The sequence below is a fragment of the Apodemus sylvaticus genome, chromosome 6 (genome assembly GCF_947179515.1).
Source record: "Apodemus sylvaticus chromosome 6, mApoSyl1.1, whole genome shotgun sequence".
NCBI classification, from domain to species: Eukaryota; Metazoa; Chordata; class Mammalia; order Rodentia; family Muridae; genus Apodemus; species Apodemus sylvaticus.
In genome coordinates, this window is record NC_067477.1 from 116,751,893 (window position 1) to 116,779,315 (window position 27,423).

Genomic DNA, 27,423 nt, shown 5'->3' on the forward strand with positions numbered 1-27,423 from the left:
GCAGGAAGTCCCCGAGAACGGGCAAAGCCCGGCTGGCCCCACGGTCAGGGCGACGCGAAGCCAAGCAGGGCGCCGCCATGTCTGTGGGCAGGCGCTCTGCGGCCGCGCGGACTCTTATTTGCAAAAAGCCTCTGCCAGAGACCTGTGGGAAAGCGCAGGCATTTCTTTCCCAGCCCTGGGGATTTGACTTGGGAGCAGCGCCCTCTCAAGGACGGCGACTAAGACAGCCTTGACCTACTCTACCATTATTGAGACTCAGTTCCTTCAGTTAGTGAGGTCAGTTCTCTGGGGACACTAGTATTGGGAACCATTTGGGGGAAAATTCTAATGTATTTTCCGTGGGGCATGGAAGGAAGTTGCCCCTGACAAGTGACATAAAATAACCAAAAATAGCAGAAACTAAACTTTTCACTAGGACTGACGTGAAGTAAAAAACAAACAAACAACAAACAAAAACGTTTTCCCTCTTTCCCTCCTTCCCCTCCTTCCCCTCCCTCTCAATAAAGTAGGCAGAACCAGCAAAACACATACAGGCAGGGAGCACTAAAGGGCAGCGACCTTTTTTTGCACACAACTACATACAAAGCTGACCTTTTAGGAGATGCAGCAGGGCAGGATTACAGCAGACATGAAAAGAGGGGCATGGAAAGGGGAACCATCTTTGGCTTTTCCACGGTCAGTTTGAAGGTGTCACAGCAAACATGGCTGTGAGATGTCTCTTCAAGGATGAGCTGAGAGAAGACCGGAAGGCATTTGAGGCCAAGTAAAAAGCCTTCGGAAGAGAGTCCAGAGCAATGCAAAGAGTTGGCAGAGCTGCATTCAAAACGGTAGATCGTGAAGTGGGTGATGGGAACAGGAATGGACGGATGTGCACACCGAGAAAGGAGCCAAACAAGAAATGGGACGCCCATAAAAGAATCCCTACCGATAATTGCTCTATTAACAAAATGCTCAGCAAGGCAAGGGGCTACTGAGATCTCAGGAAGCAGTGTTTCATTGCAACATTGTAGCGACCCTCTGGGGAAGATCTTGGCATCTCATCGCCAGCAATGCAAAGAACAGTGTTGAGTCATCCGCCAGGTGTGGCAAAGGGTGGACCAGCAACAATGAACAAAGCCAATGACAGTTCTGGCCAGAATTTAACCAGTGAGGCGGCAAACCATTCCTCTCTCCTAAGGCACAGGGCTCCCGCTGCCCTCCCTTTTGCCAACAAGATAAGGAGCTAACGGGCTAGGTCGGCTGGGGAGTCTGGGAGCATCATCTGGAGGAGTGAAAGCTGGGAAACTGCAGCACGTCAGGGAACAGCTGCAGTGGGAGAGCAGAGGAGGTTAGAGTCAGGAGACTCTGGCGCAGGGTGGACAGTCTGATAAACAGTGAAGGAGGAAAGGACGGTGACCCAAAGCCTAGGGCAGTTTCAGATTTTCTTCTGCTGGAAACCAGACATTTGCAAAGCTTATGCAGTGACTGAAGACGATAGCAAGGGGGCAGAATGAGTAGGTAGAGGATCTGTTTGAGGTACAATGGGTTGAACTTAGAACAAGCCTGCAGATGTGGCAGGTAGAGGAGGGGGTTGCTGACACTGAGGGATTTCTATGGGAACCATTAGAGATGGTGCTGGATAGAATTTCCTTAGTTCAGGTCTCCTGAACCCAAGAGTGGACTATCTTCTTCTGAGCACTGAGAAACCATCCAGACTCGCGTTTTACATCAGCACCAACGTGTAAAGCCAGGAGGCATAACACAGACATCTAGTGACTCGGTGGCACAGGAGTGGAAATCTAAACCGATTTGTCTATGACAATGAAGGAGGTGGAGCTAAACTGTATATTGAACTATAGTGTACAAACAGCTTTGATATCCCATCCACAAGACGGATAAGAAGAAGGGGGAGGGAAAGGGGGAGGGGAAGAAACAAAGATGCATTAAGATGCATTTTCACAGTTGTAGTATGTAACATAAACTGCTTTTCGCATGGAGATAGACCAATACAATCATGACACAGTCAAAATGCCAGAAAACTCAGAAACTTCATATACGCAGAAGTTGCAGTAGAGAATGCATGAATGTCACCACAAGTCAGGGAGAAATCCTTAAACAAGACACTGAAGACACAAACAAAAAGACTAGTACGTTTGGATTGAGTAAAAATTAAGAAAGCCGGAGCAGGAGAATCCCAAGTTTAAGGCCTAGGTTGGAGAGATGGATCAGTGGGTGAAGCCCTTAGCGTGAAGCCGCAAGATGGGAGTTATGATCCCCAGATCTCACATAAAAGTGGGATGGGGGCAGAGGACTGTCTGTAATCCCAGCACTCAGGCAGAGACAGGGGGTTCCTTGGGTAGAATGTCTAGACCAACTTAGCCTAAACTGCAAACTCTGGCTTCAACATTACCTTGAAGTACAAGGCTGGGAATGATGGACCAGACCTCACAGGGATGCACACATGCAATCACACTCAAGGCTCTCCATGTGTGCCCGAATACACACACACACACACACACACACACACACACACACACACACACGTACATTTGTATACAAACTTGATATAGTTATACACGTGTATATGAAAGAAAGCTCAAAGCCTGTGCTACAGAATGAGTTCCAGGTCAACCCTGCCTCAAAAACTTCAATGGAGCAGGATATAGCTCAGTGGGAAAGCACTTGCCTAGAATGTACCAGGTCCTAGGTTCACTATCTAGTAACACACACACACACACACACACACTCCACTAGAAAAAAACTGAAAAATTCCTTTGACAAAGGAAGCTACATGAGAGTCCTACAGGTGTTAGAAAAGATGGAGACCCAAAACCAAAATGGCAGAAAGCCAAACACTGGTCTGTTCTGCTACCTACCTGTGTCCTGAAGCACCATTGCAATTAGTAAGTAGAGAAACTCTAGCATGAGCACGTGGAATTTAATGGTAGGAGTGTTCGAGGTCACATTATTCTTAACAACCAAAAATTATAGCAAGTAAACATGCCTCAAAAAAACACATGGATACAATGAGCCACACTTGATCAAACGATGAGTATTATACTGGTGGGGAAACGAGGGAGCTGGAGCTATCAGTGCTAAGCAACGGGGAGTGGATAAAGCCAGAGGTGTCCTGCTATACAGAGGGCAATTCCATCTCATTAAAGTGTCTCTGTGTGTGTGTGCACACAAGTGCATGCGTATGCACACACGCATGTGCAGGTACCTACTGAGGCCAGAAGAGGGAGCCATACTCTCAGTAGCTGGAGTTACAGATGGTCATGGTCTATCTGATGTTGGCACTGGGAAATGAACTGGGGTCCTCTGGAGGAGCAGTGAGTGCTCTTAATCTCTGAGACATCTCTCCAGCCCCCTTCTTTCAAGTCTTAATTATGCCTGCAAACCTTACCAGCTCTTTCATGTGAGTCATATGTGTGGATGTAGGTTTTTAAAGAGAAAAACAAGGAAACAGGCCTCCCTTTCTAGAGTGTTGCCCTTTGGGGAACAGAGACAGTAAATAGAATTAGAGATGAGTAGGGAGGACTTTCACTGTATTTATAATGTTTTATTTCTTACATTGGGTTATGGTTAGTTGATGGTTGGTTTGTTTTTCTCTCTCCTTTATTTTGAAGCAGTTGGTCCTTGGATGCACAAAATTGGAAATTTTTTATAATGAGTACTGACCTGTGTGTATGTGTTTAAAAAATCATAATTTAAGACTATAACAAATCCCTGCTGAATGCATCATCTTGTCCAAAAATTAAGAAAAATAACAACTTTAAAAATGATGAATCTGCTCCCTTCTCTCTCTCTCTCTCTCTCTCTCTCTCTCTCTCTCTCTCTCTCTCTCTCTTACACACACACACACACACACACACACACACACACACACGAAGGGCATCCTAGTTCAGTTTTCATTTACATTGTGCAGCAGCATTTCTTTCTAAACTTTTTTTGCTCCAACCCAGCAAGCCACCCCTATCCTGATCATTCATGTGTCTGTGTGTACATGTGTGTGTACACACATGGGGAGGGGTGCTCGCCTGTAACAGAGTCTAGATTCCATGCCCCCTTGGTCTTTGTTACACAAATCTGAAGGCAAGCAGCTCTGTGTTCAGGCCTCAGCACTCTAGTTTGCAAAGGAGGCGGTGGCAGCATTGTTTGTCTGAATTAACAGGGAGAGAACTCTTAAAGCTTAGCTCAGTGCCTGATCTACTATGTGCGTCTCTGTATCATTAGCTCTTTAGTGTAATCACTATAACTTTTATTCACTTCATGGTACTGCCCTGTATCATGTTTAATAAGCGACTTAATAAGCTGCTGATAAGGTTAATACGCAATAACTTTAATATTTAATAAGTTACTTAATAAGCTAGCACCTAATAAGCTATGAGCAGCTCCCTCTGGTTCGTTTGTGTTCTAACTGAGGGTGGCTCATTGGCTCCAAGGAATATAATTGCTAATAGTGGAAGCTGTGGCATTTGTGCGATCCATTAGGAGCGTCACTACAAAATGGGACTTTCTCTACTCCTCACTCTTCTCTTTGGTGCCAAGACCACCAACTCTGGATGGAGCTGAATGGGGAGATGGAAAGTGCAGTGGGCATTTCAAGTGGAAACTTGAGCCGTGCCAGGGGAACTTAGAGGAATGAAGACGTATAGCTCAGGCGCAACCAATCACCAACCAATTAGGGCAATTATAGGCCCCACTCATTTTGTTGTCACCCCCATACCGTAAAGTTCATTGAGTCTTCCAGAGCACCACCCTTGCAGCTCAGTGAGTCTTCCAGAACCCCACCCCTGCAGCCCAGTGAGCCTTCCAGAGCCTCATGTGCATAAACAATATCTTTATTAGATATTTTCTTTATTTACATTTCAAATGTTATCCCCTTTCCTGGTTTCCCCTCTGAAAACCCCCTATCCCCTCCCTCTCCCCCTGCTCACCAATGCACCCACTCCCGCTTCCCTGTCCTGGCATTCCCCTATACTGGGGCATCAAGCCTTCACAGGACCAAGGGCCTTTCCTCCATTTGATGTCCAACAATGCTATCCTCTGCTATACATGTGGCTGGAGCCATGGGTCCCTCCGTGTGTACTCTTTGGTTGGTGTTTTAGTCCCTGGGCGTTCTGGGGGTGCTGGTTGGTTCATATTGTTGTTTCTCCTGTGGGGCTGACAGCTCCTTCAGCTCTTTGGGTCCTTTCTCTAGCTCTTCCATTGGAGACCTTATACTCAGTCCAATGGTTGAGAGCCTCTCAGGAGACAGCTATATCAGGCTTCTGTCAGCAATTGCTTGTTGGCATCCACAGTAGTGTCTGGGCTTGGTAATTGTATATGGGATGGATCCTCAGGTGGGGCAGTCTCTGGATGGTCTTTCCTTCAGTCTCGGCTCCACACTTTGTCTCTGTATCTCCTCCCATGGGTATTTTGTTCCTGGTTCTAAGAAGGACCAAAGTATCCTCACTTTGGTCTTCCTTCTTCTTGAGCTTGGTCTGGTCTATGAATTGCATCAAGGGTCTTGATACTAAGACTCCTGCTTCTACCACACAGCTCTTTAGAAGCCCCGCCCTCAGTGCCTCAGTCCTCTGTTCCCCTTCTCTCCGATGGGCCGCCTGCATCAGGCTCCACTCCACTCTTCAGTGTTGGTTCTGAAGAACCGAGCTGAAGGCTTTCCAAGGGGACTAAACTGTCCTCCTCCTCCACTCCATGCAACAGCGCATGATCCACATTCATTGTATGTACTTGTACATGTATGTTGCAGCCACTTATCTTCCAAGCAGACAGTGTGTATCTTCCACCTGGTCTGGTATTTTACCCGCCCCCCCCCCCAAAAAAAAACCCCACTTCCTCACCTCCACCATCATACTCTGTGACATATGTGTTTACAGAGAGAAGTGGAACCTTTAAAGTACCATGTCCTCACAGCGATCTCAAAGTGGAAGAGAGGGATGCTACAGAGGGAGATTCGAGCCTGGGGAAGCGGAGACCTTAGCCTACCCAGGTTCCTACGTTGAACAGTCTTCCATCTTGGATACTTTCCACTTCTGTTTTGTTTTAATAAAAAAAATTCAACATTCCAAGAAGTAAATTAACTCTGGGAAGCAGCTATGAAATACTAGATAGGTAAGTGGCATAGTAGACAGGTACGTGGCTTATGTACCCGAAAGCTGAACAGAGTTCCTCTTCCTCCTCCCCGATCCTCCTCCCCCTCCTCATCCCCTTCTTGTCCTCCTCTTTCTTTTTAAGATAGGATTTCTCTATGTAGTCCTGGCTGCTATGGAGCTTGCTGTATAGACCAGGCTGGCCTCGAACCTACCTCCCAAGTGCTGGGATTAAAGGCATCTGCCATGATGCCAAGCCTCAGAAGTCTTGATCAAGGCAAGATGATGAACAGGCCAGTGGTTCCAATCCCAGATATGCTGGTCTGCCCCTGCAGAGAAGATGTTGACTGTAAGAGAAACACGCAGAACAGAAAAATTAGGCCAACAGCCAGTGAACCAGAGCCGGTTCGTCATGGGCTGTCAGTAAGGTTTCAGTGTCTCCCTCTGGAGGGACCTAGGGAAAGCTCCAGGGGTGGGGCACTAGCTTGGAACTTCTGGTGAGGTGCTAGCTGCACACATCACTCGATGCTGATGGGGCTCTTGTTAAACAAACAGGAAGCGTGGAAATGTGAATTGCCTGTAGTTGGCCAATGATCATAAAACAGCAAGGTTATGGCTATCATAAAAATGTCTACAAGCGCACAACATCTGATAAAGGCTGAAGATAAAAGCACGGATTATTTAGAAATGCGAAAGGAGACAGGAGGGGCCTCACAGCCTGTTCTTGAGAACCTGTCTGCATCTATACTGACTTGCTAGCGCTTTCCTTCTCAGTTTTAATCTCGCCTATTCTGTACATTTTTAATGCTGAATTGTGTGTGTCTTCCTTGGGTAATTTTTAAAATGCTCTGTTGTAAAGACTATCGATTTTATTCCTTGTGGTTTTATATTACACTCAACCTAGAAAGTGTTCCTCTGTCCATAATTCAAGAAAATTTTGTTATTTTTTTTAACAGTTCTGTTTTTGTGTGTCTTTTACAATCATGGTCTTCCTTGTCGGGTGGTGATCTACTCAAAAGGATTTCCAGTTCCCTAGTGTCTCCAGCCTGGTCATGTTTCATTCTCGGCTGATTTGTCAAGACTTGTTGAAGGTAAGTTGTTGCTCAGTGCGGTTAGTCAGTCCTTTCTCAAGCTGCCTGCCTTGTTTCAGCGAGCCATGTAGCCACTTTAGTATCATGACACTTGACTCGTGGAAACCTCGTGATTCTGCGATGTCCTGGCAGCTGCCACCCTCCCTAAACATGGCTTCCACAGACCCACTTTCTTACTGTCATTCCAACCCCCCTCTCTTCTTTACCCCTTTTCAATCTTTCGTTCTCCCCGACTGAAAAGTAATTATGAAAATTTGTGGTTATTTTATTTTAGTTTGTTTTTTATGCACATGTATTCATTTATTCCTTTGGTCTGGTATATTAGTTGCTTGTGAGTAGCTGGGACCAAACTGCCCAACATAAACCACTTAAGAGAGGAGGGATTTATTTTGGCTCACAATTTCATGGGGTACGATCCACCTTCGGTTGGCCTCAGGAGTTTGTGCATCAAAGTATCAGAAGCCTGCGGCTGACGTACTTTTCTCCGACCTGCAGGGAGGGAGCAAGAAGGTGGTAGGGGCTGGGGGATAATGTATTCTTCAAAGTCATACCTAGTACCCTCTTTCCTCAAGTTAGATCCCACCTCTCAGAGTTTATACAATCTCTTAAAATAATGCCACCAGCATGAGGCTGGGGGTGGTGTGTATCAGATTCAAACTATAAAATCTACAGAGGAGAGCATCTTTCCTGTAGCCTAACCTCAAATTTAACAACCATGTATTTTTAAGCATACAGAATTCTGCCTGTCTGACACATATGCGGTGTCTCCTAGGTGTTCTGTTTGGATGCCCTGGGCAGATGGTAACACCATTCTGAGAGCTTGGGGCTAGCTGGGCAGGAGACTGGAGACATTGTCATCAAGGGTCTCTGTAAAGTGGACACCCCCAGTCCATTTTGTAAGGGCACCAACTTATTCATAAGGGCTTCACCTTCCTGACTGAACACCCTCTCAGCTGTCCCACATCTGTATTCCCATCACTGTGCAGGTTAGGGTTTCCATGTGTAAATGGAGGTAATGTACCACGATTCAGTTCATAGCAGTTTGCTCTGAGATGTTTCTTACACATTCACTTGTGTGTACCACAGGCAAGTCACACTCAGTGCCTGGAGTACAATCAACATGAACCTCCCACTAAGTACCAAACCCAATCATGAAGGAATACTTACAACTCCAGGTTGTTCATAAAAGACGATTAATTGAATTTTTCAACTAAAGTACACAATTATTTATTCCCATTTTGGAGATGATGACATTGAGGCCATCTGTGGTGGTTGAGAGGACTGTGGTCACCACTGCTCTTCCATGCTTTGCCAGGCACAGAACAACCTTTTTATGGAACTATGAGAAGAAAACGTCTCAGTATAAATCCATGCTATGTTCCTTTAGGTGGTGGTGCACGCCTTTAATTCCAGCACTCAGGAGGCAGAGGCAGGTGGATCTCTGAGTTCACGGCCAGCTTGGTCGACAGAATGGGTTCCAGGACAGCCAGGGCTACACAGAGAAACTATCTCACCAAAGAACGAATAAGCAAACGAACGAATAAGCCAAAAAAGCCAAACCCTTTGTTTTGCTGCAAATTTTAGGGTAGTTCAGTGACATAGCTGTTAAAGTGAGGAATTTCCTGAGAGATCTAGAAGCTTCCATGCTGGAGACGTTGCTTTGGAGATGAGTGGCTCTGCCAGGCTGCCACCTGTATTGGACATGTCACTCTGGTTAGGGTGCTGGGCACCTGGGCCTTCTCACACCTCCTCTCTTTGCTTGTTTTTGGCATCAGGCCCGGTGCCTTACTCACCCTCTCACCCTTGAGTCTTGTCATGGTTTCTTGACCACTGGTGCATTTCCACTGACACGAAGCAGATGCCCCTCCCCCCATGGAAGGAAGCACAGAAACCACTCTGTTCTCAGTGGCCATCATTCTTCCCAGTCACAGGCTTCATAATGCAGATGAGTTTCCTGCCGAGGAAGATAGGCCAGGTCACAAGTCAAAAGAAAAATAAAAAACAACAAGCCAAAGCAGCCCTTGAGTAAGCAGAGGCAAAAACCTAGAGCCACTGGGGAAAAGAACACAAGGAACAGACAAGGGGATAGTCTGAGGTGTTCTTTAGGAGAATATTGATTTAGATGGATTTGACAGTGCCGCAGTGCATGAATAACAGAGGTAGGGAATGAGAGATTGGACTGGAAGGGGAACCTGCTGAGCATTTTCATCTTTGAGCAGAACAAGGAGCTAAAAGGGAATTGGAAAGGCGGATCAGCCCTCAAGGCCTTTTCTGGTGTCTCCCTTTGAGCAGCTGTCGTTCTGAAGAGCAGACCATTGCTTCACTCTGGCATTCCAGGAAGACTCACAGAGCTGAAAGGAGCTCTTCACTGCTTCATTGTTAGTGGGTAGAATCCTGTGACTCCGCGTCAATATTTTCTTAATGGACTCCTTGGCCCTTGACAGTCCATTATCAGTTATACACACCTTTTGGTGAATAAGGTTATCACAGCTTCTCCAATGGTTGTGGGAGAAACATGTTTTAAAAAGGAGGAGGAGGAGGAGAAAAAGGGGGGAGGAGGAGGGGAGGAAGGGAGGTGAGAGGTGGAGGAGGGAAGATGAATATGCAGGACTCATGCATGTTGCATCAGCTTGCTAGAGAAATGCAAATCTGCATGACTTGTCTACTGAAAGGTTATAGACTTATCATATGTGAGTGTGTGCCGGGCTGCCTCCACGTGCTGCACAAACCTGCTGCCCTGCTGACATTAGATCAGAAGAGACAGTAATCAATCAGAGCAAAAGGTGGTAGAGGGAGGTCTCTGCCTTCACTTCTGTTTAACCTTAGTCTGGCCAAGATTCTTCTGACCCAAGACCAGGTAAGTACCTACCTCCAATTTAGAAGTTCTGTGGGTCCTTGGGGTCTTGTTTCTACAACTTTGCTCTTGTTTATCTCTCTGCAGTCAAGCAGTTGCCTAGCATAGCAACACTGCACCCAGCACCCTGTCTCGAGTTCCCTTTCTTGTGAGAGCAAGGAGCCCAATTTCCAGTGAGAGCAAGGCCTAGCTTCTGTCACCTTTCCCAGAATCAATCTGTGCCTGTGGCCAGTAGACCACAGGTGATTTAGGGACTGTTGGATGGAAGCCCGTCGGACCTCAAGTTGGGCATTAGCAGATGTTTGCCTTTTCTGCCCCCTGTGAACCTCAGATGCCCTTGAGTTTGCCTTGTGTTCTGGTGTTTGGCTCCTGCCCTCTGCGTGCTCCAGTCCCTGATCAGCACCCCTCACAGTACTGTCCCCACACCCTTCCTGTACCGGAGGACACTTGCTTCACTTGAGTTCACTGGGGTTATAGGTTTCAAACAAATGCCCTTGGAATTCTAATTAGCTTTGGGATGATTTAGGAAAGCAGGCCTCTGTGGTGAAAAACAGCTCATCTGATTTTTGTTTGTTTGTTTGTTTTGTTTTATTTCCAAATTTTACAAAGAATCCCTTAAAGAATATTTTCCCTAGGACATTCTCCCCTGACTGTGAATGTGAGGAAATTAATAAAGTAGATGAGGAACTTACTTTGAAACCTAAAAGATGACTTTAATTTATGAGCTAGCCCACAAAGTCTCTTTTTATTACCTTGGTGTTTTTGGATAAATTTCTAATTCTTGAAGGTATATATGTGGAGTCACTGGTTTCTCCTCTCATTCTACTGAGCTTAGCACTGTGCTTCCCCCATATGTCAAGACCCTTCTTCTTGGCTTCTTAAACCCTGGCTTTGAAAACATATAACCAAGTAAGAAGCGACAACAATAACAAAATGGAGTAGAGAAAAATGTCAGGAAATAACAGACCCTGCAAGCTGATTTTCCTCAGGCTTTGGTGTGGAACTCACTAGGACCTTAGGTCCCATATCCTCTCTGTGCTGCAGCTGCCTCTTCTTGTCCGTCCCCATCCATGACCCTGCTTTCTGTCCATCTGTCCTTGAGGCTACAATCCCACAGGTTCTCAGGTGACTTGAGGGCTTCTCAGTCAGGGCCTTTTTTGAGTCATTCTGCCTCCGTCAGATGGCAGTTCAGGGCCTGAGAAAGGGCTGTCACACAGCTTCCAGGTCTCAAACTGGCTTCATAATCTCTATAGGAAGTGGTCATGATGCCATCAGACCTGTTGAACTCTCATGTACCTTTTCAGAGCCCTCTAGAGGGGGGCCCTGGCCACCAAAGCTGTAGCCATGGCCTCTGGGTTAAACCCAGGCCTCTGGCCTCCTTCTCTGAAGGTCGTTGAGAGGGATGCAGAGCAGGTCTGATGAGTAACCCCTCCCCCCGGGCCCCAGAGGGAGAAGCCTCAATGTCCATTGATTTTCTTTCTTTTTTTTTTTTTAAATTTACTTATTTATTATATGTGAGTTCCCTGTAGCTGTCTTCAGACACACCAGAAGAAGGCATCAAATCTCATTACAGATGGTTGTGAGCCACCATGTGGTTGCTGGGATTTGAACTCAGGACCTTCGGAAGAGCAGTCAGTGCTCTTAACCGCTGAACCATCTCTCCAGCCCATGTCCATTGATTTTCAATGTGAGGTTAATTAAGTAGCATACGTGATCTGTGTGAGCATGTACCAAATACTTCAGGTAACCATTGTCTGCCATACCAGGCACCTTAATTTATTCTTCAACTGGATCTTTTTACTTTTTATTTTACTTCCTGAAATTCCAGAAAATGAAGAGTTCACTTATATAAATGAATTTATCCACCTTCACAATTGAAAATTCATAATGACAGAAACATAAGAAGTCTCCCCATAGTAGTGAGAACTGTTACTATCAGAATAGTTTCTAGTGCTGCAAAGAAATAAAGGTTATCTCGAAGGAACCAAGGGGAAAGAGAAACATTGGAGAATGTCCTTCAGTTGATGGGAAGGAAGTTTTGTGGAGACCCTTGGGCTGTCCTAAAGGAGAACATCAGGAGAGGGTAAATGAGCCCTTAGAACAGTTCTAAGAACCTGTGGGTCATGAACCCTCTGGGGAGTGGGGTTTGCAAATCAGCTTTCCTGGAGATCAGAGATGGAGATTATGATTCATCACAGCAGCAAAATTAAAATTATGCTGTAGCAACGAAGTGATGTTATTGCTGGGGTCGCCACAACATGAGAAACTGTATTAAGGGGTCACAGCATTAGGAAAATCACAGCAGTGAGAACCACTGCCTTACAATGTACAATAGACAGATTTGACCCCCAGCACTGTCTGTTCAGTGCAGTCCCAAACAGTCGCAGAATGTCAAAATGGAAAATTGAGGGATGGTAGCAAGAACATCGCTGTTGTGTGTAACTGATGGGGATTCCGGAGGGGAGGTGAATTGCTTAGAGTCTCATAGCTGGTGAGCTATATCCCACTACCATCCCCTTCCCTCCTCTTTCTTCTACGTTCATTTCTTCCTTTCTCTCCTTTCTCTACCCTTCCCCTCCTCGGATCTCCCTCTTCTTAATTCCTACAAAAAGACAAAGCTCTTGCCTCAAAGGGAATAGGCAATAGTTTATTCTGGTGTCAAATATGAGTGACTATGCCTGGGAACACACTCGAACTCCCCCAAATACAGTGTTCCAATGTGGTAACAGTTCCTCGAGGTTTTTTACAATAACAATAAAGAAAAATCCCATACCAAAACACCTTTTTAAATGTGTTGGTGGAAACGTTTATATAGGTAGCTTACATAAAAGTCTGGAAACTTCTGCTGTGGTCCTTAGAGACTTCCTCATGATGTTCTTAGTTTTTGTGTTGGTAGAGATGAGGTTTCTGTCTGTTCCTACCTCCCACAAAGGTGTGAGGTCACACATGGGGGGCAATAAGTGGCCGTTTGTGGCGCTGAGATAAACTTAAACAACCACTGCAGCTTTCTAACTCTGCACAATAAAGGAAATTCTTACCAGTCAAGCAGAATGCATAATGTGGGCATGGCTTCCCCATCCCCCACCCTGGGAACCTCAACTCCTACTTGCTCTCTCTTCCCCTCCCCCTCCCCCCTCCCTCCCTGCTTCTTCTCTCTTTCTGTGTCTCTGTGCCTGTCTCTCTCTGGACACATTCTTGCTAGGTAAATTATGCCCTGAGTTCTCTATCCTGCCTCGGCCTCCTGAGCACTGGGCTCACTCCTGGCTTAATTTCCTGTTTAGTGACTGAACCCCTCTTTCTCAGAAGAGTCCCTTGCTTCCTCTCTTTTGTCTCCGGGGTGCAAACACCCAGCAAGTGCTCAGACTCATTGCCACAGTCCTCCTGGGAACTTTACTCTCCTAAGGAATTGTTTCCGCAGGAAATAAATTCTTGGCTATAAACCAGCCAACCCACAGTCCAGTGCTGGGTCAAACCTCCAGTGTCTCACAGAGGGCAAAGGCTTGTCATGGATTCAACTGCCTTTGTCTCAGGTATAGCTTGACTTGATGAGAAAGCAGAGGCTGGGAAGAGGCCATGAGACCTTGGAAATGCCCGAAGTTCCCAGGGCTATGGGGAGAGGCTGATGAGTTTCTCCGGTCATCTGTTTCCTGTCAATAATTTCAGGGACTGTCATGGGAGGAAATGACTCTCAGGCTCTTCTGATCTTTGACACAGCTCATGATAAGCGTAATTATGAACATAGTGTAAACAATTCAAACAGAGTGGGCCCAGCTCTGGGCTGTGAGGTGGCATCTGAAGACACGAGATGTGGGCCAGCCTAGGTGACCTGAGATATTGAATACAAGAGATGTAGCTGAGGGCCAGGAGGAGATGAGATTGAAAATGGGATGCCAGAGAGGCACAGACTAGTGTGATGGTCATCCTGCACCCCTGTGCAGGAACTCTGCAGGGATTTTCTACAGCGTTTTCTGCACTCCTGACTTGCTGCATACCCAGAGTTAGGGATGCTGTTTTTCTTGGTTCTTAGAAGAGAAAATTGAAGCATGGTTTAACCATTAGTCTTCCTTTCCCAACCCCATGGTTCCTGCTATGTATAAAATACCTGCAGACCAAAAAGTGTGAGGACACAGTGGGAATGAGAACAAGAGATTCCAAACTCAGAATTTGACCTAGGGACACATGGTTCCTGTCCAGGATGATGAAAACTTGGTAAAGCACAACATCCCAGTGGGTTAAGTCCCCTTTTTGCAAGCTATGGTTATCTTAGATAAGCTGCCATTCTGTGCCTTGGCTACTACTTTATAACATAGGGAAGATAATAGGTAAAGTTGAGACTTTCGATGACATTCTACATATAATGTTCTCATTGCTATACCTTCCATGCAATCCATGGTCAGTAGATGGCGGCTATTACCACTGATATAGTTGAGATGTCTTCTTTTTCAGACCAGAAAATAAAAAGAGTTCCAGAACTGGAACCTGGGCTATGACATTTAAGTCCCTTCCCAAGTTTGATGGCCTCTCCAAAAGTACCACCAGGCAGAGGACAAGCCCTTAAAATATGAACTGCTATAAATTATAGCAGTACTAAAGTGGCAGTCTGTCCCAATGGGAGGGTTGAAAGGTAAGGGCGGAAAGCCCAACACTACAACTGTACAAGAGCCACAAAGCTCATCCAGAGAGGAGCCTCCTTGAGACCTCCTCAAGACAGAAGCCGGTAAAAGTAAATCTGCAGCTTGAAGCTGCAGAGAAGATTTGGGGGTTAAGAGTACTTGCTGCTCTTGTGGTTGACCCTAGTTCTGTTCCCAGCAAGGCTGCTTTCTACCATATGTAACTCTACTTCTGATGCCCTCATTTCGCCTCTACAGGCACTAGGCATGCACATGGTCCATATACATACATGTAGGCTAACATTAATATACAAATAAAAAATAAATGAATCTTAATAACATAATAAAGGAAAACCTATAGCCAACCTTTGTTATTACTGTTCTCCCTTCAGCCAATGCATAGTTTGAACCCTGGTCTGTCTGGGAATCTCAGCAGACATGAATGAAGATGTGAGTAGGCAGTATCAATTGCTCCACCGTGGAATACTACTCTAAGCTATATCCCCAGGGAGTCCACCATGGCTTGGAAGTAAGATGATTGTCTGTCAAGGTATTTGTGCTGGTTAATTTTGTGTCAACTTGATAGAGTCATCTGAGAGGAAGCAACCCCAGTTGAGAACATGTCTCCATAAGATGGGCTATAGGCAAGTTAGTAGAGTGTTTTCTCAGTGATCAATGAAGGAGGGTCCATAACATTATGGGTTGGGCTGCCCCTGGGCTAGTGATCCTAGGTTCTATAAGAAAGCAGGCTGAGTAAGCCATGGGAAGCAAGCAGGTAAGCAGCACCCCTCCAGCAGCTCCTGCCGCCAGGTTCTTTCCCTGCTTGAACTTCTGTCATGACTTCCTTTCGTGATAGACTATGGATGACGAGACATAAGCCGGATAAAAATCTTTCCTTCCCAGCTTGCTTTGGGTCATGGTGTTTCATCATAGTAGTGGTACTCCTAACTAAGACAATATTACTGGAATAAGTTTTATCAGCGGGGTGTTTTAAGAAAATATTGGCTTTGTATAAAACTTGCACAAAGCTTTGGGTACCTCTCTCCATTCTAGAGAACTCATGATGGGGGAGGAGTCACAGCTTTGGGAGGTGGCATCTTAACCAAGCACTTGTATAAGGAAGGGCCCATATATAAGACAAAGTCTCAGACTACAGGCTTCCAACTGCATCAGGGTAAGGGCAAGGTCTCCTGTGAGTCCAAATTTCTTTAGTTCTAAGAATAGGTGTGATTTGGCATGGGGTCCCTCAAGTTCTCCACAGAGCCTGGGTTCAGAATGCAGAAGGGAGGCATTTGCTTCATCTAGCTTGAATGTTCAAGGGCATATGGAAGCTCTGGCGATCCAATCCCCCCACCCCAGTTTTGACTTATGTAACAGAGTGAACTTCAGGAATAGACTTTAGCCCTTTGGCCCCAGTCTCTTCATCAAAATTGAGGAAAGATAAGGACTGTCTTTTGGCCTGGGTAATCTCTGCAGTCTTGTCTAGTTCTGGCTTCTGTAGACCTTGATCTGGTAGAGTTGCTGATACATCTGGGAGCTGTTATTTCCCAGGATTCAGACCATCTCAGGGGCTTCTTCATTTTTCCACATGGGAGGGGTCAAGAGGCAGCTAGCTTCTGCCCAAGGTCTTGCGAGATTCCAAAGATCAAGGCTAGCTTGGGGTTGGGGGTTGGAGGTTGGAGGTTGTGGGGGGAGGCTTCTCTGGTTTATTATATTGGATGACAAGCCTGGTTTGAGTTCTGTGGAGATGTACGAATACTGATGACATTCATATTCTGGGAGAATGAGATAGTCCTTGGCATGCCAGTTGTCAGTATGGTGCTAGGAGGAGTCCCGCAGAGACTAGATATCTAGAAACCACGATTACCTAAGCCATTTACTAGTCTCTAGATGCTGGAGGTCACTAATCACTAAAGGATGAGGGAGCAAGTCATCTGGCTCTCAGGTCAGCTTTTGACCCTCTCCTAGAAAGGCAGGAGTGATACTTGGTATATGGGAGGCAGCTTGGATATGATTAAATGGTTTGTTCTAGAAATACCAACTGTAACCTTTAGGAGCTTGTGGCTATAACTGATTGTCACCTTGATCTAGGTTTTCAATGTGGAGCCATCTTCAGGCTCAACAGGGTGAGCGTATCTGTGAATGAAGATTCTTGGACAGGTTAGGTGCCAACCATTACACAGAGAGAGTACCTTGAAGTAAAGAGAAAGGGAACTGTCTAAATGTGACTTCTATCAATGGACTATGAGATCCTGGGTTGTGCGGAAATTTTATCTAATTCTTACTATGCTCTCTGATTTACAGCAATCTCCGTCTATAGGGAGGTACCCAATAAAGCCTTGTTTAAAATTGAATTGAATTTATTACATTTCAAACTCTTTTTGTAAACCTCTCTCTGACCATCAAAACAATCAATAGAAAAATAATAGAATTGATTTAACTATTAGGGGTGTAATTGGTTTGGTGATAAGTTGCTTCACCTCCAGGGTAAACCACTAAGCTGATTTCTAACACATGGATTGTTTTTCTGCTGTTTTTGAAAGCCTTGTAAATGTAGTAATAGTTTCTGTGTCTGAATTCTTTCACTCAGTACTTGGTTTGTGAATCCCACTGGTATTGTAGCATGTAGTATTTGTTCATTCTCAGTGAAACGTACCATTCTACCATAAGAATGTGTTTTCATTTTATTTATCCGTTTGGGTAGTTTTTGGCTGTGGGCTATTTTGAACAGTTATGCTACAAACATTATTCCACATGTCCTTTGTGCATGATGTACAATATGTTATGTAGAACCAAGGAATAGAATTTTTTCACTATAGGCACATAGATGGTTAGCTTTGGTATTTATCGTCAAATGTTTTTCCTAAAAGATAGTTCTGATTAACTTGGATGTTTTCAAGTTTTACCTGGGTGTCTGCCTACGGAGCTTGGTCTTATGGAGTACCTAAGGAGCTAGAGACTTCTTCAGCAATGAGAGAGCTTCAGGGAGACATGCTTTTACCCAGCGATTTCGCTGCAGGTTATAACCTTGAAGAAGGGGCAATCATTGGCCATGAAAGATTTAGGGCATTTTGTTCATTGAAGCACTCTCTTGCACTAAGCCTTCCTCCTTTATGGAAGCTCACACGTCCTTGTGCTACCTCCTTTGAGGTGAGATGAAGTGACTGACTCTTCCAGGAAGAGAAGACAAGAGATTGGAGGACTCTCCTTGGAGGAGGGGTAATCTGTGCTGGGCGTTGAACATTATACAAACCCTGTACAAAGCCGACGGGGGTAAACTCTTCCCTGTCCAAATGTGTTTTTAAAGGGATGGTGTCAAGGCAGGCATGCTCTGGGTGTATTAATATCCTGACAGCTTGCCATGTGAACTTGAAGGCATGGTCTAGGGGGGCGGGCACTGCATGAAGTGGCCAGTCAGATGGAGAATGCAAAATGAGGAGAAAAATCTACCTCTATGAGCATTTAATGAAGATTATATTCTGTGACTCATTTTGGATGCAAATATTGCAGAAGCATTAGAGGAGCTTATTTATATTTATCTTAAGATCCTTTTCTACCCAGATGGGTTCAAGAAACTAAAGAACTGCCTCCAAAGCATGGGATGGAATGGAGACGTTTGGATTGGTGACAGACTCTGGAGTCTGAACTTGAGGTTACCATGTACCCAGGTAGGAAGTGTCAGGGCTGAACAGGCTAGAGGGGAACAGTCGCCCTTGCATGGTTATCAGAGGCTCTAAGAAGGGATGCCCAGGACTCACCTGAAACAATAAGCATAAGAACCCCTGGGTCTACTTGGGCTTTTTACTGCACACAGGGCCACTGAGAAGAGTGCACACTAATTCCTTCTAACCTGAAATTTGGAATCTGACATCAGAATCTAGATTCTGCATGGAGAGATGTCCTTAAGGTGTACATCCAAATCCTGCACTTCTACAGATTAGTGGCAGTGCAATGGCCCCTGGGGTCAGAAAGCTGGTAAGGCCATTGGAAATGGGTCAAGAACTCCACTCTATTGAGATGGGCAATCAGTCCACAGAAGCCCATATTCAGTTTACGGATCACCAGTTAGGATCTTAGTTAAGTGGGTTTACCCCCCTTTGAGAGTTAAAAGAACCTCTTGCAAGAGTCGCATATCAGATATCCTGCACATCAAATATTTATGTTACAATTCATAAGAGTAACAAAATTACAGTTATGAAATAATGATAAAACTAATATTATGATTGGGGGTCACCACAACATGAGGAACTGTATTGAAGCACCACAGGATTAGGAAGTTTTTACTGGAACTACTCTCATGGCAAATGGCTTTTTTTGGAGAGTTCTTTCCTTGATTTTACCTCCTTGGGGTACTTCATCTTGGGTCCCCTCTCTCATTTGAAGGATCCTTAAGGCAAGCCAGGAAGTTAATGGAGCACAAAGTGGGAAGGGCGAAGTGGGCCTCTTTACCCATCATTCCTTAGGGATATGATCAGAACACTAGAGTAGGAGGTAGAGTTCCTTTATCTCATTTCAGCTACTCAATAGGAGGGGAAGGCAGGCTTGCTTTATTTATTTGTTTGTTTGTTCATCTATCTATCTATCTATCTATCTATCTATCTATCTATCATTTATCACTACACATCTTACTAATGAAGAATCACCTATGACTTCATCCATTCAATCAGTGAACATTCATCAAGCATCTGTTTGCTCATGGTACAATGCCCCGTGGCTCTGCACAATCAAGGGAAGGACAGATAGTGTCCTTGTCTTCAAGAGCTGGAAGTTGGGTCACATCCCTCACTGCTTCCCGGAAGGCAGATGTCTGATCTAATGAAGATGTGTGCTTAGAGTCTTCTGTGTGAATGCACACATCACAGAGAATGTAAACAGATGTTTAGAGAGAGGAAAAAACCTTAAAGCTTTTTAAGCCACTGATTTGACACAACTATTCCCATACCTGTGGACTGGTTCTAACAGACATATAGAGAGATGGGTTTTCCTAGTCAAACCAACTAACTACAGAAATGCCTGAAACTACCCAGGAATGTGTCCTTGCACTGCAGCTAAAACTGAATAGCGATCAAACTTTGCTAAGTGAATTAGCAGGCCACATTTGCCTAGAAATGTGACTGTAACTAAAAAGTCAAAAGTCTATTAAAGGTCAATATATCCATTAGAGATTAGAAAAAAAACCTCTTGTGTTAAGCTAAATTCTTAATGATGGATTTGGTCAACCATATCTTAGTCTGTGAGGTTCTGCTTGAAGTCTGCCCACAGACACAGAAAGAACTTTGTCACAATCCACATGTGAGGTCATGTAAGTCATTAGTGGGGTCATGAGGAATTAGGCAGCCAAAAATGTCTCATAATCTTTAATAACTAAAAATTATTAAAAATTAATGTGTAAGGAACCCAAGGTATTCTGGCCACCCTGAACTCACATGCTGTGTAGCCTTGGCTTTGAACACACATGTGTCCTTTGCCAACACATGGTACATGCCATTGGGGCTATACCAACAAACACTTCCTGGAATATGTAGGCACAAATTCCAGACTGCTGCATGCTATGGTTGTGACGTTTCACTGCACATCCAAGGGTTTCTTCTCTTATAGAAGAATGGTTTAACATTATGAACAGCAAGGACTTTTAATATTTCCCCCCATCATTTCTCAGCCTTAACTACCAGATTCACGTATCTTTGTCCTGGGTTGTATTACAATATTTGGTAATCTTAAAAGCTATTGTTTAGTTGTTGACTTGAGTCTTATGAAATTAAATTTGGCTCAACATTAGAATAAAATTTCCAACAATTTCTGAACTGGCTCTGAATATATTTCGTAGTATGTATTTTTAGAAAACAGCATTCTAAGGAGTGCAGAGATGGTTCAAAAATTAAGAACATGCATTGTTCTTATAAAGGACCCAAGTTCAATTTCTAGCACCCACCTTGGGTAGTTCATAAGTATCTGTATTGAAAAGATATGGAGAGAGAGGGCAGCCTTGTCTAGTCCCTGATTTTAGTGGGATTGCTTCAAGTTTCTTTCCATTTAGTTTGATGCTGGTTACTGGTTTGCTGTATATTGCTTTAACTATGTTTAGGTATGGGCCTTGAATTCCTGTTCTTTCCAAGACTTTTAGCATGAAAGGATGCTGAATTTTGTCAAATGCTTTTTCAGCATCTAATGAAATGGTTATATGTTTTTTTCTTTGAGTTTGTTTATGTAGTGGATTGCATTGATGGATTTCCTTATATTGACCCATCCCAGCATCCCTGGGATGAAGCCCACTTGATAGTGGGTGGATAATTGTTTTTTATGTGTTCTTGGATTCGGTTGGCAAGAATTTTATTGAGTATTTTTGCATCAATATTCATAAGGGAAATTGGCCTGAAGTTCTCTTTCTTTGTTGGATCTTTGTGTAGTTTTGGTATCAGTATAATTGTGGCTTCGTAGAACGAGTTGAGTAGTGTTCCTTCTGTTTCTATTTTGTGGAGCAGTTTGAAGAGTATTGATGTTAGGTCTTCTTTGAAGGTCTGATAGAATTCTGCACTGAAGCTATCTGGTCCCGTGCTTTTTTTTTTTTTTGGTTCGGAGACTTTCTATGACCTTTTTTATTTTTTTAAGGGGTTATGGGCCTGTTTAGATGATCTATTTGATCCTGATTTAATTTTGGTGTTTGGTATCTGTCTAGGAAATTGTCCATTTCCTCCAGATTATCCAGTTGTGTTGAGTATAGGCTTTGGTAGTAAGATCTGATGATTTTTTGAATTTCCTCAGTTTCTGTTGTTATATCTCCCTTTTCATTTCTAAGTTTGTTAATCTGGATACTGTCTCTGTGCCCTTTGGTTAGTCTGGCTAAGGGTTTATCTATCTTGTTGATTTTCTCAAAGAACCAGCTCCTGGTTTTGTTGATTCTTTGTATGGTTCTCTTAGTTTCTACTTGATTGATTTCAGCCCTGAGTTTGATGATTTCCTGCCTTCTACTCCTCCTGGGTGAATTTGCTTCTTTTTGCTCTAGGACTTTCAGGTGTGTCATTAAGCTGCTAGTGTATGCTCTCTCCATTTTCTTTTTGGAGGCACTCAGGGCTATGAGTTTTCCTCTTAGCACTGCTTTCATTGTGTCCCACAGATTTGGGTATGTTGTATCTTCATTTTCATTAAATTCTAAAAAGTCTTTGATTTCTTTCTTTATTTCTTCCTTGACCAAGGTATCATTGAATATTGTTCAGTTTCCATGTGTATGTGGGCTTTCTGTTGTTTTTGTTGCTATTGAAGACCACTTTTACTCCATGGTGATCTGATAGGAGGCATGGGATTATTTCGATTTTCTTATATTTGTTGAGGTCTGTCTTGTGACCAGTTATATGGTTGATTTTGGAGAAGGTACCATGAGGTGCTGAGAAAAAGGTATATTCTTTTGCTTTAGGGTGAAATGTTCTATATATATATCTGTTAAATCTAATTGATCCAAAGCTTCAACTAGTTTCACCGTGTCCCTATTTAGTTTTTGTTTTCCTGATTGGTCCATTGAGGAAAGTGCAGTGTTGAAGTCACCCACAATTATTGTGTTAGGTACAATGTGTGCTTTGAGCTTTAGTAAAGTTTCTTTTATGAATGAGGGTGTCTTTGCATTTGAAGCATAGATATTCAGGATTGAGAGTTCTTCTTGGTGTGTTTTTCCTTTGACCAGCAAGAAGTGTCCCTCAGTGTCTCTTTTGATGACTTTAGGTTGAAAGTCAATTTTATCTGATATTTTATCTGATATCCAGCTTCTTTCCTGAGACCATTTGCTTGTAAAATTGTCTTCCAGTCTTTTACTCTAAGGTAGTGTTTGTCTTTGACACTGAGGTGTGTTTCCTGTATGCAGCAAAATATAGGATCCTGTTTACGTATCCAGTCCGTTAGACTATGTATTTTATTGGGGAATTGAGTCCATTGTTGTTAAGACACATTAAGGAATAGTACTTGAAGTTCTAGCTAGAGCAATTAGACAACATAAGGAGGTCAAAGGGATACAAATTGGAAAGGAAGAAGTAAAATTATCCCTATTTGCAGATGACATGATAGTATACTGAAGCAACCCAAAAAACTCCACCAGAGAACTCCTACAGCTGATAAACAACTTCAGCAAAGTGGCAGGTTATAAAATCAACTCAAGCAAACCAGTTGCCTTCCTATACTCAAAGGATAAGCAGGCTGAGAAGGAAGTTAGGGAAATGACACCCTTCACAATAGCCACAAACAATATGAAGTATCTTGGTTTGACTCTAACCAAACAAGTGAAAGATCTATACGACAAGAACTTCAGGTCACTGAAGAAGGAAATGGAAGGGGACCTCAGAAAATGGAAAAATCTTCCATGCTTGTGGATTGGCAGAATTAATATAGTTAAAATGGCCATCTTGCCAAAAGCAATATATAGATTCAATGCAATCCCCATCAAAATCCCAACTCAGTTCTTCACAGAGTTAGAAAAAGCAATTCTCAAATTTATCTGGAATAACAAAAAACCCAGGATAGCTAAAACTATTCTCCACAGTAAAAGAACTTCTTGGGGAATTAGTATCCTAGACCTCAAGCAATACTATAGAGCAATAGTGTTAAAAACTGCATGGTATTGGCACAGTGACAGGCAAGTGGACCAGTGGAATAGAATTGAAGACCCAGAAATGAATCCACACACCTATGGTCACTTGATCTTTGACAAAGGAGCTGAAAACATTCAGTGGAAAAAAGATAGCCTTTTCAACAAATGGTGCTGGTTTTATGTGGAGGTCAGCATGCAGGAGAATTCGAATTGATCCATTCTTATCTCCTTGTACTAAGCTCAACTCCAAGTGGATCAAGGACCTCCACATAAAACCAGTCACACTGAAACTAATAGAAAAGAAACTGGGGAAAATCCTTGAGGACATAGGCACAGGGGAAAAGTCCCTGAACAGAACACCAATAGCTTATGCTCTAAGATCAAGAATTGACAAGTGGGATCTCATAAAATTACAAAGTTTCTGTAAGGCAAAGGAAACTGTAAAAAGGACAAAACGGCAACCAACAAATTGGAAAAAGATCTTCACCAACCCTACATCCGATAGAGGGCTAATATCCAATATATACAAAGAACTCAAGAAGTTAGACCCCAGGGAACCAAATAACCCTGTTAAAAAATGGGGTACAGACCTAAACAAAGAATTTTCACCTGAAGAAATTTGGAGGGATTAGAAGCACCTTAAGAAATGTTCAACATCATTATCCATTAGGGAAATGCAAATCAAAACAACCCTGAGATTTCACCTCACACCAGTCAGAATGCCTAAGGTTAAAAACTCAGGAGACAGCAGATGTTGGTGAGGATGTAGAGAAAGAGGAACACTCCTTCACTGCTGGTGGGATTGTAAGATGGTACAACCACTATGGAAATCAGTCTAGAGGTTCCTAAGAAAACTGGACATGACACTTTCGGAGGACCCTACTATACCTGTCCTGGGCATATACCTAGAGGATTTCCCAGCATGCAATAAGGGCACATGCTCCACTATGTTCATAACAGCCTTATTTATAATAGCCAGAAGCTGGAAAGAACCCAGATATCCCTCAATGGAGGAATGGATACAGAAAATGTGGTATATATTCACAATGGAGTACTATTCAGCAATTAAAAACAATGAATTCATGAATTTTTTAGGCAAATGGATGGAACTGGAAAATATCATCCTAAGCGAGGTAACGCAATCACAAAAGAATACACATGGAATGCAATCATTGATAAGTGGATATTTATTAGCCCTGAAACTTTGAATACTGAAGATACAATTAGCATATCAAATGATTCACATGAAGAAGGAAGAAGAGGGCCCTACTCCTGGAAAGGCTTGATCCAGCATTGTAGGGGAGTATCAGGACAGAGAAAAGGGAGGGGGAAAGACAGGAGAATGGATGGAGAGAAGAGGACTTATGGGGCATATGGGGAGGGGGGAACTGGGAAAGAGGAAAGGTTTTGGATTGTAAACAAAGAATATAGAAAATAGAAATATATATTAAAAAAAGTATAATTAAAAAAATATGTATCTGTAACTCCAGAGGGCCCTTGTACTGGCCTCTCTCTCTCTGTCTCTCTGTCTGTCTCTCTCTCTCACACACACAAACACATATATGTACACAGACACACAGAGACAGACATACACTCAGTGATACATATGATCTCATACATAGAGAGAGACATAGACACAGACACATATACAGACATACCCAGACAGAGACATATGCACACAATACCACACACACGCGCGCACACACACACACACACACACACACACACACACACAGAGAGAGAGAGAGAGAGAGAGAGAGAGAGAGAGATAAAAATAAAATAAATCTTTTGAAGAAAAGCAAAGCAGCAGTTTCAGCTTTACAGATTATAAAACCTAAGTACCATTTAACTCTGAGGAGTGCTGAGGATGTTCCCTACTCTATAGCATGAGATAGTCAACTAGCAAGTGTGTGTGTGTCTTGTTCTAGTGCAATTTTGCCTTCACCCTTAACAAATGATAAAATATATGCACACCAAAAACTATTTTAAAATAAATTGCTCTATGGTAGTTGGCAGGTATCTGATTTTATCCAGGGTTACATAGAATTTTCCTGATGGAAAGGTGCCCTGAGCTCCCAAACAAGAAGCCTTGCCTTGCAGGAGGCTCAATGAACTTCACACTGGCCTACATAAGACATAGTTTCAGCTTGTGAGCTGCACGGTCTCCACGGCATCTATTCACTTCAGTTGTCTTGCCACGGCAACTATGGACAAAAGTAAATAGGCACCTGTAGCTGTGTTTGTTAAACTAGAGCAGGGATTCAGCCAGATTTGGCCCACAATTTATAGTCAAGTCTTACTCGAAGGGTTTTTTTTGTTTGTTTGTTTGTTTTGTTTTTGTTTTTTGAGACCTTTCACATGGTCATCTCTTCTGAGTCTTGAAAGTAGGTAGTCCTGCTTAGCGGTTCTTTTGTCAGATTGACACAGCTAGGTGACCCCCTAGAAGGAACCTCAGCTGAAAAAATGCCTACATTGGGTTGCCTGCAGGCAAGACTTCAGTGCATTTTCTTGATTAGTGATTGACATAGGAGGACCCGGCCCATTGGAGGCGGTACCATCCCTGGGCAGGTGGTCATTGGTCATTTTAAAAAGTAGTATGAGCCTCTACAGGTTCTATCTCCCCTTTGTTGGGTATTTTGGCTACTGTTGTCCCTGTTGGATCCTGGGAACCTCTAGCTTCCCTGGCATCTGGGACTTTCTAGTGGTTTCCTCCCCCTCTCCCGCCCCTGCCACCCCCATTCCCACCCATTCACTGCTACATATTTCTATTCATTTTTCTGACCCTCTGGACTTCTCTCCTGTCTCTTCCCATCCCTGATCCTGGCCCCCTTTTCCCTCCCTCTCCTCTCTCTTTCCTAAGTCCCTCCTTCCCTCTACCTCCCATGACTCTTTTGTTCCTCCTTCTAAGTATGATTGAAGCATTCACACTTTGGTTTTCCTTCTTGTTAAGGTTCATATAGTCTGTGAGTTATATCATAGATATTCTGAGCTCTCAGGCTAATATCTAGTTATTAGTGAGAACATACCATGTGTGTCCTTTTGTGTCTGGATTACCTCACTCAGGATGATATTTTCTAGTTCCATCCATTTGCCTGCCCTCTGTTGGATGTAGGGTTGGTAAAGATCTTTTCCCAATCTGCAGGTTGCTATTTTGTCCTATTGCCTTACAAAAGCTTTTCAATTTTATGAGGTCCTATTTGTCAGTTGTTGATCTTAGAGCCTGAGTCATTGGTTCAGGAAATTTCCCCCTGTGCCGCTGTGTTTGAGGCACACTCCCATTTTCTCTTCTATTAGATTAAGCATATCTGATTTTTTTATGTGGAGTTTTATATGTAGATCCTTTCCTTGATCTACTTGGACTTGAGCTTTGTACAAGGAGAAAAAAATAGATCAATTTACATTCTTCTATATGCCAACCACCAGTTGAATCAGCATCATTTGTTGAAAATATCTTTTTTCCACTGGATGTTTTTGGCTTCTTTGTCAAAGATCAAGTGAACATAGGTGTGTGGGTTTATTTCTGGGTCTTCAATTCTATTTCATTTATCTATTTCATTGTCATTCTCTGCACTAATACCACATGGTCCAGTAGATAGGCATGGCCCCCAATTGAGGGATGGGGGCACCTACCCATCTCAAAAAATTTTAAACCAGAATTGTTTCTGTCTAAAGGAAGTGCAGGGACAAGAAATGGAGCAGAGACTGTCCCACCTAGGGATCCATCCCATCTGCAGACACCAAACCCAGACACTATTGCTGATGCCAAGAAGTGCTCTTGCAGACAGGAGCCTAGTATAGCTGTCCTCTTAGAGGCCCTGCTAGTACCTTACTAATGTAGATGCAGATACTTACAAACAACCATTGGACTGAGCCCAGGGACCCAAATGGAAGAGTTAGCAGATGGACTGAAGGAGCTGAAGGGGATTGCAACCCCATAGGAAGAACAACAATATCAACTAATTGGACTTACCAGAGCTCCCAGGGACTAAATCAAAGAGTGTACATGGATGGGTCCATGGCTCCAGGTAGATATGTAGCAGAGGATTGCCATATCTGACATCAATGGGAGGGGAGGCCCTTGATTCTGTGGAAGCTTGATGCCCCAGGGTAGGGAGATGCTAGAGCTATGAGTGGGGAGTGAGTGGAGTAGAATCCTCTTAGAGATAAAGGGGAGGGGGGATTGGATGGGGGGGTTGTGGAGGAGAGACTGGGAAGGGGGACA

General features: G+C 43.6%; 1 long non-coding RNA gene across 4 annotated transcripts in view; it reads left to right on the forward strand.

Moving 5' to 3' along the window:
• The window catches only part of LOC127687557 (uncharacterized), a 39,282-nt gene that overhangs the window by 1,540 nt on the left and 10,319 nt on the right, over positions 1–27,423 (forward strand). For 2 of the 4 annotated variants that reach the window (XR_007978407.1, XR_007978410.1), the window contains exons 2-3: positions 5,862–6,096; positions 7,031–7,165. This is a non-coding gene — a long non-coding RNA (uncharacterized LOC127687557). Of the gene's footprint in view, positions 1–5,861; positions 6,097–7,030; positions 7,166–8,552; positions 11,480–27,423 lie in introns of those variants that run through there. The other 2 variants (XR_007978408.1, XR_007978409.1) reach the window with 2 other exon arrangements.